Source organism: Rana temporaria, chromosome 10 (genome assembly GCF_905171775.1).
Source record: "Rana temporaria chromosome 10, aRanTem1.1, whole genome shotgun sequence".
Taxonomy (NCBI): Eukaryota; Metazoa; Chordata; class Amphibia; order Anura; family Ranidae; genus Rana; species Rana temporaria.
In genome coordinates this window covers 118,394,582-118,403,632 of record NC_053498.1, presented here as the reverse complement: position 1 = coordinate 118,403,632, position 9,051 = coordinate 118,394,582, and positions in this window count along the sequence as shown.

Here is a 9,051-nt window from a genome sequence, read left to right as displayed (position 1 = left end):
AAGTGTAAACTAGCATCTCCTGCTAATGATCATCCTTGTTATAATGATCACAGCACAACAGGCCCCCTACGTCTCTGTGTCAGTGTTACATGCAGTATCAGCCCATTCATTAGGTACCGTCCCCCCCATCCATGAGTCAGACCCCCTGATCTACATACAGGGTGCCGGACCATGGATTCCAGTGAGGGTGGGGGGGAGTTTTTTTAAGGACGTGATTAGAGCCAGACCCTCTAATAGGCTTTAAAAAAGGGTGGGCTTTGAGGAGGAAGCGGGTCGTGAGATGTGTTTTTCCCGATTGGCCAAAACATCAGGCAATCTTATTGGACGTCTAGCGCTTAGCAGGAGAAGAGTGGAGACGCACGGAGGAGCATACACCGGAGCCACTGCTCCCACCTAGATGGGGCCTGTCCACCGTGCTGGAGGGGACACCAGAGCCCCTGCCCACACCTTGCCACCTAGATGGGGTAAGGATCGACCAACAGATATCGGTGAGGGGGGTTCACTATTGCCGTGCAGCCGGGGGGGGGGGGGGGGGGGGTGATTGGCAGTGTCATGTGATCGCGTTGACCAATTACAGCAGATCACATGACAGTTGTACACAATGAATGGCTTCCTTTTATGCCATCCATTGTATACAATTGTGCTGCTAGCTGTGATTGGTCACAGTAAACACATGGTACAGACAGTCCAATCACAGCCCATCTGTGCCATGTGATTAGCTTTGACAAATCACAGTTAACCACAAAATTGAAATTCATTGGTATATGCAATCATAATGTGTAAAAAAACAAAAACAAAAAAAAACTGATAATTTCCCTAGATTCCTTTTTTCAATTATTATGATTATTATTATTTTTTTTAAATACTGTCACCAGTCAGTGTCCCTAATCACCGCCAGACCAGTCATATGATAGCGCTGTATTGCATCGGGGACAGTATGTTAAAAATAAAAAGTTTGTCAATTTTTTTTCTTACATTTCTTTATTTTCCAAACAATTATGACAAAAAAATTACAACTTCAACTTGCCATGCCTCCGACTGTCTACTTTAGAATGATTTCAAAGACTCCTCAGTGTGATTTGAACTGCTGATTTAATTTTATTTTGCAACTTCATTTAACAGAAGTCTATGCAAGTTGGCAGAAATGGGGTGCGACTTGTTATGTTATTTGGCCGTTCCTAGTCGCATAACAAGTCGCACCCCATTACCAGACTCTCATGACAAGTTGCACCGGTGTCAATACGTTATTTAAACTATTTTAGGGCTCGTTTACACCTGCGCACAGTGAGGCTGCAATTGATGTTTTTTTTTTAAGTATTTTACAATGTTTTTCAGTAAGTTTGCAGCCCCCCCTTCCCCAAAAAAAAATTGAGCACCAGCCGCCACTGCTATAAACAGAATATATTACACAGAATAGACAGTTGCGATCTCAATACACACATTGTGCTTCAAACTTGTGGAAATTATACGGTAGTTATACAGCCAAACACAATTTAATCTTGATTTATGAAATAAGCCAGTCATTTGGCAAATTTTGCACTGCAATATTAAATGAGCCATTGTACAGTAATGTGTGCAAGAAAAGATAAAAGGGGAGGTAAACTATTATTTTTGTGCCAATCGTAAGTCCCAAGGCACACATTTGTCCATTTTCTTTTAATAGCAATGTGACAGAGGTGAGAGAGGTGTGGGGACGCAAAGTACAAAATGTAGACAGACAGGCTTATTCACAATAGCAAAGACCAAAATACACTAATCTATAATAACAGAGGAAATTTTAGCCTGGAGGGCAAACACAGCCATCTAATCCTTTCATGGTAGGACCAGTTTTCTGAGAGCTGAAGAAAGGGTGTCACAAAAAGTGACCACCAGGCCCTATATACTTTGAACAGCAGTATACAGGCGGTGCAAACAAGACAGTGACTGTAGGTTTGTTGTTAAGCAGAATCTGTTTTTAATTTTGAACTGTTACAATTTAAAACGTAGCTCCAGCCAAAAAATCAATTTTTAAGCTTTTTGGGGGCAGATAAATTAGGCCTTAGGCACTGGTGCCACAACACTGCAACCCCTCACAGATACTCTAGTTGGAGCACAGCAATGAGCCCGCTGCAAAGTATTGCATCAAAAATTGTAATTACACGTCCCTGTTAAACAGGGGCACAAAAATTGGGCCTTATGCCGCGTACACACAACCGTTTTTCGGGTTGTAAAAAATGACGTTTTTAACGGTCTAGAAAAAACAATGTTTTTTTCAACCCGATCATTAAATTGGCCTTGCCTACACACGATCGTGAAAAAAAAATGCTCTAGCAAAGCGCGGTGACGTACAACACGTACGACGGCACTATAAAGGAGAAGTCCCATTCGGATTGCACCACCCTTGGGGCTGCTTTTGCCGATTTTGTGTTAAAGACGATTTGCGCTTTTCAGTCTGTTACAGCGTGATGAATGTGCTTACTCCATTACGAACGCTAGTTTTACCAGAACGAGCGCTCCCGTCTCATAACTTGCTTCTGCGAATGCGCGTTTTTTCACATCATTAAAGCCCACACACCACCATTTTTTACAATGTTAAAAACGACAACGATAAAAACGACGTGAAAAATTACAGCATGCTCGAAATTTTTAATGGCCATTTTTTACATCGTGAAAAATGCTCTGGAGCCCAAACACGATTGTTTTTATGGCATTAGCCACTGGTGGCGGTGCCCATAAGCATGATCAGTGAGGAGGAAGAGGATAGTCACTCAGCATAACAGGATAGTCACTCAGCATAGGCAGTCTTGAAGGGATCTGACATTTAAAAAAAAAATATTCGGATACATCAGCATCAGGTGCTTGGTAGCTGGTGGTGATCCAAGACTGATTCATTTTTATGAAGGTCAGTCGAACGACCGAGTCGGTGGAGAGGCGCACCCTGTGCTCAGTTACAAAGCCTCCAGCAGCACTAAATGTGTGTTCCGAAAGAACGCTGGATGCAGGACAGGCCTCAAGGTAGCTCAATTGCATACTGTGCAAGCTCTGGCCAGTGATCCATCCTCAAGACCCAGTAACCAAGAGGATTTTCGGTGGGAAAGGTGTCCAAGTCTGATCTTGCCCCTAGGTATTCCTGCACCATGTAAAACAGACGCTGGCAATGGTTGCTAGAACCGATCATACCTTGGGGCTGCGGACTAAAAAATTGTCTGAATGCATCGGTCAGACGGCCACCTTCTCCACCGCTCCTTCTTTGACTGACCGAATTTTGTAACTTCACAGTCTCTGGGAATGCATTGCACAGACCTTTCTGCAAGGCCTCCCGAAGATGTTTTATCCTCTGCTCCCTCTACGACGGCAAGATAAGGTCCGCAACCTTACCCTTGTAACGTGGATCAAGGAGGGTTGCAAGCCAGCAATGATCCCTCTCCTTGATACCACAAATATGAGGATCCTTCCGCAGGCTTTGCAGGATCAGGGAGGCCATGCAGTGTAGGTTTGCTGAGGCATTCGGTCCGGAGTCCTCTGGGTCACTCAAAATGACATGATCCGCAGCCACCTCCTCCCAGCCACATACAAGTCCATGGGTTTCTTGGGACTGTAATTGATCCCTTGAAGACTGCTGCTGATGCTGAGTGCTAGGCTCCACCTCCATGCTGACACAATCCTCCTCCTCGTCCTCTTCCTGTGTGATAGGCGGGCCAGCAGGAACACTATCTGGATAAAGGGGGCCTTGAGAGGTAAGGAAGTCCTCCTCTTCCCCCTTCTGTTCTGCCTCAAGTGCCCTGTCCATTATTCCACACAGCGTGTGCTCCAACAGGTGGATAAGAGGGACAGTGTCACTGATGCATGCACTGTCACTGCTCACCATCCTCTTGGCCTCCTCAAATGGTGACAGGACAGTGCATGCATCCCTGATCATGGCCCACTGGCGTGGGGAAAAAAACAAGCTCCCCTGACCCTGTTCTGGTGCCATATTGGCACAGATACTCATTGATGGCCCTCTGCTGCATGTGTAGCTGCTGCAGCATGGCCAACGTAGAGTTCCACCTGGTGGGCATGTCACAGATTAGGCGGTTCTTGGGCAGGTTGTATTCCTTTTGGAGGTCAGCCAGCCGAGCACTGGCATTATATGACCGGCGGATATGCACACAGAGTTTCCTGGCCTGCTTCAGGACATCCTGTAAGCCCGGGTACCTGCCCAAGAACCGCTGCACCACCAAGTTAAGGATGTGAGCTAAACAGGGCACATGGGTCATTTGTCCCTGTCGGAGGGCGGAGAGGAGGTTGGTGCCATTGTCACAAACCACCATTCCTGGCTTAACCTGGTATGGCGTCAATCACCTCTGAGCCTGCCCCTGCAGAGCTGGCAGAACCTCTGCCCCAGTGTGGCTCCTGTCCCCCAAGCACACCAGCTCAAGCACCGCATAGCATCTTTTTGCCTGCGTACTTGCGTAGCCCCTTGAACGCCTACGGAGCACCGCTGGCTCCCAGGACAAAGCACAGGAAGAGGCCATGGAGGAAGAAGAAGAGGAGGGGGTGAATCAGAGAGGTGTGTCAGAATCACCAGTAGTAGCATTTTTGAGGCATGGTGGTGGAACAACCTCCAACACTACTGTACCTTGTCCTGCATCCTTCCCATCTGCCAGAAAAATCACCCAATGCGCCGTGAAAGATAGGTAACGTCCTTGTCCATGCCTGCTGGACCATGAATCAGCGGTAATATGCACCTTACCGCTGACCACCCTATCCAGCGAGGTATGGACATTGCCTTTGCATGCCGGTAGAGAGCCGGAATCGCCTTCTGTGAGAAAAAGTGGTGTTTGGGAACCTGCCACTGAGGTACCGCACATTCTACAAACTCACGGAAGGGGGCAGAGTCCTAATTCTACACCTTCATTCCTCTTAGTGCAGGTTTCAGAGAGGACTGAAGGTATAGTGGGGTTGGAGATCCCAGCTGATGAGGAGCAAGGAGAGGTCCTCTTTGTTCTTTGGAGTGGGTCTTTTAGGTACTCTTGCCAACGAACTACATGGCAGGTCGACATATGTCTGGTCAAGCATGTGGTGCCCAAGCGGGTGATGTTTTGGCCACACGAGATACGCTTGAGACATATGTTGCAAATAGCAGATGTGCGATCTGATGCACTCATCTCAAAAAAGGCCCACACCAAAGAACTTTTGGAATAACGCGGAGAGACAGCAGCGCCCTGCACATGCCGAGCTCTGCGGTGTGATGTAGTCGATGTGCTGCCCTTGAGCTGGCCCCTGGAGGGCATCCTGCCTTTTTGGAGATGTGCCTCCTCCTCCCTCCTATCAGGCACCCATGTGGAGTCAGTGACCTCATCATCCCCTCCCTCCTCATCACTGGAGCAAACCAGGCAGTATGATGCAGCTGGGGGAACATGACTGCCAGATTGCTGTCCTTCTTGGGCACCCCCTCTCTCTGGGCTCACGTTACTGCCTTTCTCTAGCTGGGTACCATCATTGGAGCCTTCAAAACGCTGCACATCCTCCTGTAGCCTATATCCAACACAGTGGTCAAACAGTTCGGGGGACTCCTCAGGAGGACATGGTGGGGCCAGGGAAGGAGTGACTAATGTCATTGAGCTGAGGGAAGAGGTCGCGTTGGCATCTGCTTTGCCAGACAAAGTACCCTGAGCCTGGGTGAGAGAGGATGAGGAGGATGAGGACGGCTTGGTCATCCACTCTACCAAGTCTTCGGCATGTTGCGGCTCAACACAGCCAGCTGCCGAAAAAAGGACAAGCGTGTCCCACGGCCACGTGCTGATGAGGATGCACCATGTCCACGACCAGCACTGTTGCCTCTAGATGCAGAGCCTGCTTGCCCTCTTTTATCGGCTCATGACTGTCTGCCTCTCCTTGTTGTCCTCCCAGACATACTAATGGCCTGCAGGAAGATGTAGCTGCACAAAGCTGGGATATATATATATATATATATACTGATTATACTGCAGCTAGCAGGATCAACTGCCTGCCTGTAGTATTATTAGTAAGAGAACACCAGCAATTGTCTTCAGGTAGCTTTAGTTACACACTGTGCAAAGGACACAGTACACTAACTGAAAATACTTGCAGCTCCCTGACTGTGGTATTAGTATGAGAACACCAGCAATTGTATTCAGGTAGCTTTAGGTGCACACTGTGCAGAGGACACAGTACACTAACTGAAAATACTTGCAGCTCCCTGCCTGTGGTATTAGGATGAGAACACCAGCAATTGTATTCAGGTAACTTTAGGTGCACACTTTGCAGAGGACACAGTACACTAACTGAAAATACTTGCAGCTCCCTGCCTGTGGTATTAGTATGAGAACACCAGCAATTGTATTCAGGTAGCTTTAGGTGCACACTGTGCAGAGGACACAGCACACTAACTGAAAATACTGCAGCTCCCTGCCTGTGGTATTAATATGAGAACACCAGCAATTGTATACAGGTAGCTTTAGGTGCACACTGTGCAAAGGACACAGTACACTAACTGACAATACTTGCAGCTCCCTGCCTGTGGTATTAGTATGAGAACACCAGCAATTGTATACAGGTAGCTTTAGTTGCACACTGTGCAGAGAACACAGTACACTAACTGAAAATACTTCCAGCTCCCTGCCGGTGGTATTAGTATGAGAACACCAGCAATTGTATTCAGTTAGCTTTAGGTTCACACTGTGCAAAGGACACAGTACACTAACTGACAATACTTGCAGCTCCCAGCCTGTGGTATTAGTATGATAGCCATTACTGATACCATGTTGTTAAGTATGTAAGCTAGCACTCCAGCTGCAATGGATGTGGGTGACTGTCACACCTTTATAACCCTATATTACTTGGAGCTATTCTAAAAGTAAATTATGCTTAGCTTGGCTTTAAGAACAGTATAAGAATCCATGTGGTTTAAGTAGCTAGGTAGGAACTTGAGGGTCTCCCGACCCTGGGGGAAATGGGGGTCACCCGACCCTGCTGGAAGGGACCCCACCCAGCAGAAAGATGATGTACCATCATATCATTCCTCCTTTTGAAACCTTCTGAATTACCATCTTGCCATGTGTTAACAGCTGTCATTATGTAAGCATTGACTTTTTGCTTGTCTATCTTGAAGAATAAACTTTGTACTTTTGAAGGAAGCCTGAGTCTTGAATATTGGGAACGAAACGCCTGGAAGAAGAGACTATTGACATAACACATGACACGTGTCAAAAATGTCCCTTTTTCCACATTCTTCACCCTGTCATAAGTAATTACAATGTAAAACAGTCCAAAAGCAATACACATCTGTAACGCTGGCCACACACACTGCTCACATTTCCGCCAATTCCAGCTACAGTAGCTCGGCACAGGGGATTCATCTATTTGCAGTGTTAGCATAGATGGAAGAATCAGATTTCTTTGGTTCATCCTGCAGGTTTTATTTGACCATCTCAAAAGTTGGGAGGTATGCTATCATACATCTCAAATCTAAACTTTACTACATTGCATAACTTCATTGATAATGGAGATACTTTCATAAAAAGTATTTATGTATATTAATGTATAATATACCAATCAGTTAGACCCAAAACACGCTTATATTACAAGGTCCAGAAGGCTAATGGAATACATTGGACCCCCTATGTCACAGATGGCAAACACAAGGCCCGCCAGGCCTTCCTGTGTGCCCCGCGCAACGGCCGGCGGCCGCCACCTCTTTTATCTCCCAGGCAACAAGATTAAACATCCTCCGTCACAGGAGCAGCGCCTGCTTTGTGTGAGCGCATTCGCGGCCAGCCGATCTTCAAGGGAACATCTCCCGCTTGTTCTCCTCCTCGGTACCTTTGAGGGCAACCATACTGCTGATGCGGCCCCTGATGAATTTGAGTTTGACACCCCTGCCCTAGGTGATACATGCATCTGATTCATATCCGTTGTGGTCTCTAACAAATAATACTTTAATTCTGTGCCATAATATGGTGGTTGTCAGATGGTAAAACCCTTTCAGATTGAAATACAGCTGTGCCCTGAATAGTTGGCAGTGAAGGTGTGTCTGCTGAAATATAATAAATCACTTCCATTAGCACACTCCCATACCCTTTGATAAGTTGTGTTAATTCTTTAATTGCCCTCTTCAGGGACCAAAAAATGTCTGCAATTGGCAGCTGCAGCCCTCGTTTTTGTTTTTTGACATAAAAAATACAAATACATCATATTGGACTAAATTTGCAAGTGAATTGAAACCAAAGGCCAGGCAAACGTTAATTAAAGTGATTGTGAATGATCACCTTGTAAAACAACCCATACAGTTTAAAAATGGAAGCGAAAGGCAAAGCATTTGTGTATAGTAATAAAAATAAAAAATAAACATTAATACTTTGTTTCCCCTTTTTTATAAGTAATCACATTCCCTCTGTTCTCAGCTGCCCAGAGCTGGGGGGGGGGGGGAGAGAAGCAATAGCACTCTGAGCTTCCCAGTGAATGGCTGTGCAGAGGGGGTGTGTCAGGAAAAGTCTGATCATTGGAGGAGACCAGGCTGAGTTCCCGGCAGGGGCAGCCCGTCCAGTATGGGTGCCCAGGCGCCGCCCCCACTATCATCTCCACCCCCTATATGCAGTGGATAGATTCATGCATAGCATAGCATGAATCTATCCATGGCCTCCCCCTATTCATGTGTCTGGCCCCTTTCAGGTCAGCAGGCATATGAATTAGAGCAGACAGTTTTTTTTTTTAAGAACCTGATTAGAGGCATATGCTCTAAGAGGCTTCAAAATAGGGTGGACTCGGGACACAGAACATTGTGTCTGAAGCCCACCCAGGTGTGTTGCAACAGTGAATGAAAATTTGCTGTTGCAACACTGATCCTCCTCCTGGCCAATGGGGAAGCAGGGCAGGTAGGAAACCTGTTTCCCGATTGTTCAAAATGTCAGGCGATTCTATTGGATGCCTAGCACCAGGAGGAGAGGGGAGACACCATGGAAGCTGCTCCAGGAAAGGACACCGGTTACCGGAGCAACTTTCCCCGAGCCTGCCACGCTCTCGCCGCCCACATCCAAGGTAAGGACAGCAGGTGGTGGCGGTGGCTGTGTT